The 11,824-nt window shown below is 34.9% G+C and overlaps 1 long non-coding RNA gene across 1 annotated transcript; it reads left to right on the top strand.

The window, feature by feature from the left end:
• The first annotated feature begins 3,036 nt into the window (after positions 1-3,036).
• LOC109496553 lies at positions 3,037-11,503 on the top strand. The gene is made up of 3 exons (XR_002152647.3): positions 3,037-3,173; positions 6,866-6,958; positions 11,445-11,503. It is a non-coding gene; the product is annotated as an uncharacterized LOC109496553 (long non-coding RNA).
• The last annotated feature ends 321 nt before the right edge of the window (positions 11,504-11,824 follow it).

Raw genomic sequence — 11,824 nt, 5'->3', positions numbered from 1 at the left:
CCCTGCACTGGGCTCCCTGCTGGCAGTGCAGAGCTTGTTTGGGATTCTCTGTCTCTTCCTCTCTGTCTCTGCCCCTCCCCCCCAGAAATAGAGACTCTATTTCTGTCTCTAGATAAATAAAAACAAAATATTAACCATCAGCAACAACTGCAATTAGGAGGAGGCAGTGATGCCCAGTGGTTCAGAAAAGAACTTTGGTGTTAGACCAAATTTGGATTTCTGGCTCTGGCATTTTCTTCCTTTCTTTTTTAATATTTATTTATTTATTTTGAGAGGAGCAGGGAGGGACAGAGAGAGGAGAGAGAGAACCCCAAGCAGGTTCTGCGTTGTCCTCTTGGAGCCCCCCCGACCCCTGCCTGGAGCTCATCTCAGGAACCTGTGACCTGAACTGAAACTAAGAATAGGATGCTTAGCCAACTAAACCACCCAAGCCCCCCTGGCTCTCACATTTTCTAGGTGCGTGGCTGTGGGCAAATTAATCTCTAGACCTGTATTGTGTAGTAAGATAGACCCTAGCCCAGCGCCTGAGTGGCTCACTCAGTTAAGTGGTTAAGCAACCATCTCTTGATTTTGGCTCAGGTCATAATCTCACAATTCATGCGGTTGAGTGGCCCATTGGGGTTCTGTGCTGACAGTGTGGAGCCTACTTGGGATTCTTTCTCTCCCTGTCTCTGTGCCGCTCCCCCAATTGTGTGTGTGTGTGTGTGTGTGCTCTCTGTCTCTCTCAAACTTAATAAACATTAAAAAAAGATAGACACTAGCCACATGAGACTAGTGAGCACTTGCAGTGTGTCTAATCCAAATTAAGATGTGCTGTGAGTATAAAATACACACCCTATTTTGAAGACTTAGCACATGCACAGACACACGTGTATTTAAAATATATCATTCATATTTTTATTTTTATTTTTTATCATTAATATTTTTATATAAACTGTACGATGAAGTGATAACAGTTTGACTAATTGGTTAATCATATTATTAAAAAATAATTTCACCTGTTTATTTTCAATATTTTAAATGTAGCTGCTAGAAAATTTTAAATTCCATATGTGACTTGAATTATATATATTTTACAATGATCTATCCTAAAATGCTTCAATTATGTTATCTAAAAATGGAGATGGGACACCTGGGTGGTTCAGTGGGTTAAGTAAGCATCCGACTTTGGTTCAGGTCATGATCTCATAGTTTTGGTCCATGAATTCGAGCCCTGCATCGGGCTCTGTACTGACAACTCAGAGATTGGAGCCTGCTTCTGATTCTGTCTCTCCCTCTCTCTCTGACCCTTCCCCGCTCACATTCTCTCTCTCTTTCAAAAATAAATAAACATTAAAACATTTTAAATGGGGATATAACTTTATTTTCCTCAAATTATTGACTAATATTTAAATAAGATAATGCACCTGAAATTCTTAGCACAGTGCCTGACATTAAGTTAAAAAGTTATCACTCTCCAAGAGTTAGTAAATAAAGATGTTAAGTAAAATTTAAAAATAATTAATATTTATTTTTGAGAGAGAGACAGAGTGCAAGCTGGGGACGAGCAGAGAGAGAGGGAGACACAGAATCTGAAGCAGGCTCCAGGTTCTGAGCTGTCAGCACAGAGCCCAATGTGGGGCTCAAATTCAGACTGTGATATCATGACCTGAGTGGAAGTCAGACACTTAACCAACTGAGCCACCCAGGCACCCCAGAGACATCCATGCAGACTCCACACTCTCACTGCAGAGCCCTATGCAGAGTTTGAACCCACGAACCTTGAGATCATGACTGGAGCCAAAATCAAGAGTCAGACATATAACTGACTGAGCCACCCAGGTGCCCCTTAAGTAAATTAAAAAAAAAAAAAAAAGAAAGAAACTTAAACCCTATTGGATTAAGGACTACCTCAGGAGAAAACTTTACTTAAGAATTAATTTTATTTATTTATTTATTTATTTATTTATTTATTTATTTATTTATAAGTTATTATTTTGATTCCAGTTAGTTAACATATAGTGTAATATTAGTTTCAGGTGTAAATATAGTGATTCTACACTTCCATACAAGACCTGATACTCATCACAACAATTACTATTATTACATTTTATCCCAAGTGAAATCATTCTACTTCTCTTTCTTAGAACAACAGATATACATGTGTGCTTCTGGGAAGAGGAACAATATTGTGACACATAAAAGTGATAATGTGTATGGAAGTGCCCTGAAGAGTGAAAAGAACTTTCTCAATTCCAAACATTTTTACTATCATAATTTGTACAGACACTTTGACATTTAATTGGTGGATATTTCTAGCATTGAGGCATTCAAGTCACAAATGAAAATGAGGCTGAAATGGTGCAGGTACACAGAGGCAAATGAATTCATGAAGAAGCTAAAGTTATAGGAATGGGAGAAAACTTGGTATTTAACCGGAGATCTATGTTTTCAGTAGTTTAACTACAGAAATACCATACCTGGCTGATAATAAAATGCATTGCTCCACTAGAAATACTGGAGAGTGCTGTTAGTGAGAGCTTAGAAGGATGTATAAAGTCCTCCAACACCATTTACTTTCTACATCACTATAGATGAGGAGACTTTGTGAAGGGTGTACCTGTGAAAGGAAACTAGCATTTCTCCATTCCCTCTTGTACATGACTTGGAAGGTTTTTGTTTTATTTTGGTTTTTCTTGTTTTATTTTGTTTTGTTTTGTTTTGTTTTGTTTTAGTGCCAGGACTAGCCTTACAACATTATCAAAATAATAAAATGTTAGAAATTTGCTATAATGCTTGGGCAAATAATTGGGAAAAGTTTTCAACGATTCCTTACTCTGAGGAAAAAAAAAAGCCCAAGGAGGGGTTGATGAGAAATTCCCGAGAAAGGGCTTTCAATGAAGGAAAGATTTCAACAGGAATTCCTGACCACTCCAACAACCTCTGTAATTAAACAAGGGTAGGGAAAATGCTTGGTAATCATGCCATATAAGACTCTCTCTCTCTCTCTCTCTCTCTCTCTCTCTCTCTCTCTCTCTCTCCTCTTGTTCAGCTTGAATAGCTACCGACGCTTGCAGTGGACAGAAACTACAGCTGAAATTCTCTCATAGAAGCCTGGGAATGATGGCCTCATATGTATAGCTGAACTTTTACTGAAGCACTGAGCTCTGATGAATGCAATTAAGTGAGTAAAGGTATGTAGTGTTGTTTTCAGGGTTGTTGTTCCTACTAAAGAATCTGTTTCTCCTACTGTAGTCTTTTTTCTGCAGATGAGTAGTTACAAACTGTATTGGATGAGGTTTTTCATCAGTGTGTTATTTACCTGTAATGTTATGAATGGACATGAGCAGGGAAAATTGTATCTTAAAAGCATGGCAAGATCATAATACTATTAATGGATTCTGTCCTTGTTTCCCAAGGACAGGCTTTAGCTTGAGTTATTCAGATGTTGCTTGGTGAGGTGAAAGAGTCAAAGAGGTTTTGGTTGCTGAGGAAACAAGAATTATTTTTTGTTATTTCTTTTAACATGGAGATTGAGTTTATTTTTTTTCTTATTCTATCCAAACTTCTATGTTATCTCTTTTCAAGAAATAGGGGTCAGCTACTGCTCTAAATTTAGGTAGTACACACACATAAGAAAATAATAATATAATTTCTCCAAAGCAATAGATTAAGTTTGATAAAAATACACATTTTTAATTTTTTATGTTTATTTATTTTTGAGGTGGGGGTAGAGGCAGAGAGAGAGACACACACAGAATCTGAAGCACAGATACTGACGTGGGGCTCGAACTCGTGAGCTGCGAGATCATGACCTGAGCCGAAGTTGGACACTTAACTTATTGAGCCAACCAGACACCCCTAAAAATATACATTTTTAAAGAGTCCTGGGCTAATTGCATACCACTCAGAGCCTTCTTTATTTTTAGGCCTCTTTATTTCTATTATAAGGTATGACTATGAGCTAAGTAGACTTAACTCTTGTATAGTTTGTGAAATCAGTTATATTTCTTGATGTATGATAACAAATATACTGCGTATTCCATTGAAAGATGTAGAAAACCACTTTACTTTTTGTTTTCTAAACAACCATGGTTGTGGTTTAATCAACATAGCTTTTAATAAATGGCTACTTTGAGTCATTTTTCATTGACTAGAGTACTGCAGATACCTCATTTTAAATGATTAGATGTATGTTTAGATAATCAACATAGGATTTCTGCTTTCTTTTAAGATTGAATAGTTTTTATTTTATCATTACTGAAAATTAGCTGAATGTCAGTTTCTGTAATTGGATAAAATATAAAAACCAAGAATTTTTCTCATTTGCCAAGACACAGCTGTTCTTCACTATTCCTTTTATATTTTCTTTCACGTAAAATGAAGATCAGTGATTCATTTTACTTTCATGTAAAAAAATGTCTTGAAATTTTCAATTAATTGTTCTTTGTTGATGGAGATCTAAATAAAGTGAAACCACAGATGCAATTTGGTACACTATTGATTTTTATTATTTTTTTTTTAATTTTTTTTTCAACGTTTATTTTTGGGACAGAGAGAGACAGCATGAACAGGCGAGGGGCAGAGAGAGAGGGAGACACAGAATAGGAAACAGGCTCCAGGCTCTGAGCCATCACCCCAGAGCCCGACACGGGGCTCGAACTCACAGACCGCGAGATCGTGACCTGGCTGAAGTCGGACGCTCAACCGACTGCGCCACCCAGGCGCCCCTATTGATTTTTAATTAAGATTTTATTTTTAAGTAATCTCTACACCTAACATGGAACTTAAATTCACAACCCTGAGATCAAGTGTTGCATGCTCTACCAACTGAGTCAACCAGATGTCCTAGCACACTGTTGATTCTATTGTGCTTGTCTGACAGGCTACATAGTGAAGGAAGAGTGTTTGGAGCATAGAAGGGTTATCATACAACATAGTATAACACAAAATTGGCAATGAAAGTAATGTATTGTTCCTGTATTCCTTCTACTGTGAATGTTGTTATTATCAGTAGGCTCCACCTTCTCTAGTTCTGTTACTGTTCTTCAAAGCACTAAAAGGAGCTTTACTTTCAAACTGAATTTAATTCTGTCATATCAAAGAATCCTTTAAAAATCTCCACCATGTCAACTAAGGAGTTTTCAGATTCAGTGTCCTTTCAGACCAGGTGTCTTGAGGTGAATCTAACAAATACAAGTCTTATTCCAAGTCTAATTCTAGTGATCTAATTTGTACAATTAGCCATCTACCTTAGTTATCTGATTGACACCACTATTACCACTAGTACATACTGCTAGTACCAGTGTGGATGTTCTGATACTCACTTGGAGCATTGCCTAGTTTCAACTGGTGCATTTCACTGGTGCTCTAGTTTCAGTATCAATGAAATATTACCTGCTTGGCTGAGGGTCATGATCCCAACAGGACAGCCTTCTAGACTTTCCTTTAAGTACCAAATAACTTATGACTCCAGCCTCACATTTCATGTATTACATTCTTGGACCATTTATTCTATAGAAGATGCTGAAGTGGCTAGGCTATGTTGGTAAGCCTTTGTAATTCATCACAACAAGTAATGATATGTTAATCAAAGATGTTTATAATTTTTGAACAGTGCAACTGAATTACTTAACACATACAATTCCATTCCCATCAGTTATAAATTATTCTCCCAAAGTAACCATAGGAATGTAACAGTCAGAATAATTTCAATAAAATATCTAAAAAATGTGAAATTAATTTTTTTCATAAACTTGTTAAATGACAGAGGTTTCCAAATGTTCTATGAATTATTATAATTACTCCTGTTTTTGTATAAGGATCACTTGTGGTGAGGAGCCTAAATGGTTCTGAAAAGGCAACAATATTTTAAAAATGCATTTACAAGAGAAGGTGTGTGGTAACTTTGAAGTGTGTATCAACTGGTGACATAGACAATGAAATGTATATTTTCAAAGTTAGTCAAGGTCCTCAAGAATTATATACTTATATTAAAAGTTTTAACTGTATCTGTCAGTTATTTTTATAAACTAACATTTATGGAGAATTAAATGATACTATAGTTTGTACCGAATCTATTTTTAACTCTGTGCCATTCTAGTCTCTTTTTCTTCAAAAGTCTTTCTGGGTTAATAATGCTTAAAAGTTATATAACTTAAAAACTTTTTCTGAATTATAGTGCCTGCTTCTTATACTTTACAGAACTGTGACATGAGATGCAGTCTAGACTTGTAAATTGTCAGATAAACAATATCTTTATTGTAACATTAGATTTGCTTTACCAAGAAGCTCTAAATTATAGTCCAATAAACTCTTAAAATTAACTTGGCTTATTCAACTAATAATAAATTAAAAGAGATCCAAAAACTAGAAGATAAGTCTTTTGTCTTAAAAGTATGTGTGAGAATTAGTAACCTAGATTGGGTCTTTAAGAGGAGGAGAAGGAAAAAGGTATGAAGAACAGGCAACCTTGGGATCCTGAGGAAGGGAAGGCAGTACAGTGGAAAAACAACTCAGGAGGCCAGAGGACAAAGATGGTGTGTGTGCTGTGACTAAGGTCCCCTAGGGGGCAGGAGAGGAACATGTTAGACTTGGGGGAGGTAGGGGTGCTGTCCAGATGGGAAACAGGTTTATTTAGAGTAGGACCACCTGTGTCTTCGTATGCAGTATGTGTGGTTAGTTTGCAGTGGGAGCTTATGAAGAGTTAATTCAACCAGGGAACCCTTTTCAAATAGTATAAAAAAATACTGCTAAGCAGTTTTAAAAGCATCTCTCTGGACTCTTCAAACCTGTCTGCCCATAATGATGAGATAATCCTATTGCATATAGCTATGTTATACTACTAACATTCATGTTACCCTTTATGTACTGCTTCCGAGAACAGACCAGACTCCATTACAAAACTGGGGATAGGAAGAGCAATATATGGGCAAAAGAATGAAAGAAAAACAGTCACTGAGGGAAAAGAAAATCGGAGGTAAGTATAGCTGTATTATTCACCCACTTATTTGTTAGTTCATTTACTCATGAATAACAAAATATTTAATGAAAAACTATATATTCAAGACACATTTTAGGCAAATTCATTCCTTAAATAGCCTTTCCATCTCACCTGTATTTTATAGATCTAGATAGTTATATAATGTTAAGTATAATATATATATATGTACATATATGTATGTATATATATAATATTATATTATTTATTATATATTAATTATATATTATATTATATTATATTATATTATATTATATTATATTATATTGAGGGAGGCAGGGAGAAGGGATTTATAATATCAATTAATTTGCAGAAAATAAATATCCTTTTCTACTCTATCTCCATTATAACTTACATCATTCCTAAGGAGCCATTTGCCCTCACATACATTGCAAAAGTAAAATGAATCCCATATTGGAGCGCCTGGGTGGCTCAGTTGGTTAAGCATTCGTCTCTTGATTTTGGCTCAGGTCATGATCTCATGGTTTGTGAGATCGAGCCCTGCGTTGGTCTCTATGCTGACAGCGCAGAGCCTGCTTGGGATTCTTTGTCTCCCTCTCTCTCTCTGCCCCTCCCCTTGGTGCTCTCTCTCTCTCAAAAATAAACATTAAAAAATGAATATACTTTATATAACAACAATGGCATGAGATGTAGTCTCTATGTGTGTGTATACATAAATATGTATACATAGATAAAATGATAGATTTATGGATATCGAGATATAGATATAGATATAGATGTGTAGTTTTGAAACAGTATGTTGTTGCAATGTAGATCATTTGAACAGCCACACAGTGATCAAATGACTGATATAAACAGAGGCAGATTTACTATAAAGCTAATGAAGTTTAAGCTTAAGACACCTCACTTGTATAGACCTTAGAAGAGGCCTGAAAATCATTGTCATATGAAGGAATAATCAAATGATATGCAGCCAAAAAATGTTGGAAAGAATTATTCTAGACATATGTCAAGCAGTTTGTTAACACACATATACTATCCTGTTGGATTTTTCAATGTTTGTGATATCAGCTTTTATAAATTTGTCCTTTGTTGTGATTATTTTTTCTCTATAAATTAATATTTTTTAAACCAAATTATATTATTAATTTTGTTATCATTTTGTTAAAGAGAGCCCCTATGTATAAGTTTAAGACTCCACAATACCATTACTTGCTCCCTATTTATCCATGTCAAAAAACCTCCCTTTTATTTTTCCCAAGTAATTAAAAATATTCTTAAAAGTGAAATTTAAATTACAGGCTTGAGTCTTTACTAAGTGCATTAATTTAGACCTACAAAATAACTTCAATTTTTAATTCTGAATTTTTTAAGTTTATTTATTTATTTTGAGAGAGAGAGAAAGTAGGGGAGGGGCAGAGAGAGAGAGAGAGGGGGGGGCGGAGAGAGAGAATCCCAAGCAGGCTCTGCAGCTCCAGTGTAATGCCCTATACAGGGTTCGAACCCATGAACCACGAGATCATGACCTCAGCTGGAACCAAGAGTTGGACGCTTAACCGACTGAGCCACTGAAGCGCCCATAATTCTGAAAAATTTTTAATCATTTCTGTAGCTATCTAGAATATGATTCTTGACCACATCTGCAACTAAGTGGAACATTGAAACAAAACATTTATACACATGAGGAAGATATTTTGGTCTTTTAATTAAGGGACAAAAAGCATGCAATCCGTACAATATGGAGCTCAGTAAAGTAGGAGTGGCCATTATCATCTTGGAAATCATAGAATTTGCTCAAGTTTTGGGTTTTGGGTCCTAAGACATTTTTCTTGTCACGTAATCATCTGTCATGTTTAAAGGATATACGAAATTCCTGAGAAATCAAACAAAATGAAATTTTATATTGAACATAAGATAGGAAAGTATCAAATCAATCTTTCTTTCAAGTTCTACGATGACAATACTCCTTAGGATTAGATTTTCCTCCACTTTCAACTGCTAAATATATTACATTTCACAAATAAAGAACATTAGTCAAACCTTAAAACTTTTCTTCAAGATAAGTTGTCACTTTGTTATTTTTAAATGGCAAAATACTGGAACAATGCTGCAATTTTATCTACTCCAATTAAAATTCTGTACCATGATTTACAATCTGCTCTAAGAAGAAAAATAGAATTATAATTTAAATTCACTTTAATAAGGTGGATGAGATTATTTTATGAAATAAAAAGTAATTAGATTTTAGCAGATAATAATAGCCCATGAATCTATGAATTGCTTTTATGTTTGTTGTAATACTTCACATTGTATTTTTCAGTTAAAAATGTTGATACTTGTATAAGAGAAAGAACAACTTGAAATTGATTTGTTAAAATGGACCTTTAGTTAAAATGTGATTAGATCTTGAGTTTTATCCCTTGGGACAGTTTAAGTAAATTATGTGTTTAGAAGTATGGTTAAGGATGTTAATTAATAATGATGAACAGGCATGCTGCCCACATATGCATATGATCCTGCTTGCTTCTTAAAAAAAAATAGCAACAGTGATGGATTCCCTTTATCATAAAAAAAAGACATTTGTTAGAGAGTAGGTTAATGACAAAGGGCATAGTGGGAAACAAAATATGTTTTCTGTACAAAATTAGCTGCCCCATATGTGACTCAAATCCATGTCTTTGGACTCAGTTGGTATTTTCTAAATTGAAAGTGCTCTTGTTATACTAATGAACCTCAAAATAATGAAAAATACTAAGTTTAAAAGAATAAGCTTCTTTAACTTGTTAAAAGGAATGCAGACTATTAAACAAGGATGCCAAACATGTACTAACACTTGGAATCACAATGGCAATAGGGAGAAAAAATTGTCATTCTCTATTTTCTTCCTGATATTTGTTCATACATGTAGAGAATGCCATAAGTTAACATTTGGTAGTATACTGGCCAAGTGCTGATAATACTAATAACTGTAAAAGATGATAGAGGGACTCAAGAAAAAAATAATATAAAGATCAGAAGTGCTGGATATTGCTAAAATACTATGTATGCATGTTCACACACACACACACACACACACACACACACACACACATGGAAACCTAAGAAGTCTAGTAAGTTATCTATTCTGAAATATTTGGTGCTGAATCAGAGGCTATGCACCACCAAATCTAGTATTGGGGAATCAACAAATCTAAAGTGGGCAATTAATTTGAGTCTTTGATCATTCAAGTGATCTTAAGACCCAGTGCAAGACAACTAAGCAGATCCATCAGTTTGCTTATTAAGCTGCCTTAAGGATTCATTTAGACAACCATATGTCCCTTGCAAATACTTAATGGCTAAGTGATACCTTTACTTAGGATATTTTTTTCTAAATTGTGTTCCTTGGATTTGTAATTAATATTAGCTTCAAAGGCTCAGAGATATATTGCAGCAAAGTTCAACGTGTTCTAACCCAGAATTTCCCCAAATTAATTGCCTGTGCATTTTTTCTTTTCTTTTTAACAGTGACATCTACTATTGTTCTCACCCACTTTTGAGACATGGTACTTTTATTACGGCTGAGAAAGAATATGAAAGAATAGATGAAAATTACTTACATAATGAAGAAAAACAACAAAAGAGAAACTGAGGCCCAATTATGTTTGGAATCACTCCTTTATGTCTCTAAATTTCACATTTTTAATTTTAATGTATGAAATTACACAATATTATATTTTATTTAAAAAAATAACGTTTATTCCTTTTTGAGAGACACAGAGAGACAGAGCATAAGCAGGCGTGGGGCAGAGGGAGAGGGAGACAAGAATCCTAAGCAGGCTCCAGGTTCTGAACTGTCAGCACAGATCCCGGCATGGGGCTCAAGCTCACAAACTGTGAGAGGAAGTCAGACGCCCAACCAACCTGAGCCACCCAGGCGCCCCGTACAATATTATATTTTAAATGATTAAATCAATTTATAGATTTAAGTAGCAATTCTTTAAGGTATAGACATTTGGACTAGAGAGGTTTTACTATGCACCAAAACATGAATACAAGAGAAGCAATATCAGTTACTTGGTCAAAGTACAATTTCTGCTAAATTACATTCTGCTAAATTAAAATGCCCTTATAGCATCCACTACGTATAGTTTTCTTTCACTCATGCCTCAAATCTATGTTATGTTGTCTTATGTTATTTTGTTGCTAAGGAGAGCCCTTGAGATGACTGATACACTGGTTTGAAAAGTGACTGTAGATGATAGTCATAGCATAAATGAAACTCGCTTTACTTGATCCTAAGTTCTTTGTTAATTGTCTTTATTTGGTTAAGAGATTAACACTATTTATAGTCAACAGATCAACTCATTGATCTCTCATAGACCATTTTCATATTATAGATTATTGGCATGCTAGGTGATTATGGTGTGACATATCAATTTAGGCTGTTGACAGTCAACCATGGACACTAAACCACATATTTATTTTTATTTACTTTTATCTTTTTAATATTTATTTTTGACAGAGAGAGAAACAGGATGCGAGTGGAGAGGGGCAGGAATAGAGGAACATGCAAAATCCGAAGCAAACTCCAGGCTCTGAGCTTTCATCACAAAGCCAGATGCATGGCTTGAACTTACAAACCATGAGATTGTGACCTGAGCTGAAGACAGAAGCTTAACATACTGAGCCATCCAGACACTCTTAAAGCCTCACATTTTGGTTTCCTTTGGTTAGATTACAAAATAATGATCAACATATTAGATGTTGAAAGTAAAACTTACTTTTATTACTTTTATTAAATTCTCCACAGGAAATAATATACGTAATAGATCAATGACGTTTGCAATTTAATTCTGTTTATCAGAGTCCTTTTTGAAAAATAGTAAAGGAATTTATAATACT

Source organism: Felis catus, chromosome X (assembly GCF_018350175.1).
Source record: "Felis catus isolate Fca126 chromosome X, F.catus_Fca126_mat1.0, whole genome shotgun sequence".
Lineage (NCBI taxonomy): Eukaryota > Metazoa > Chordata > Mammalia > Carnivora > Felidae > Felis > Felis catus.
This window is presented reverse-complemented; position numbering and strand designations above follow the sequence as displayed.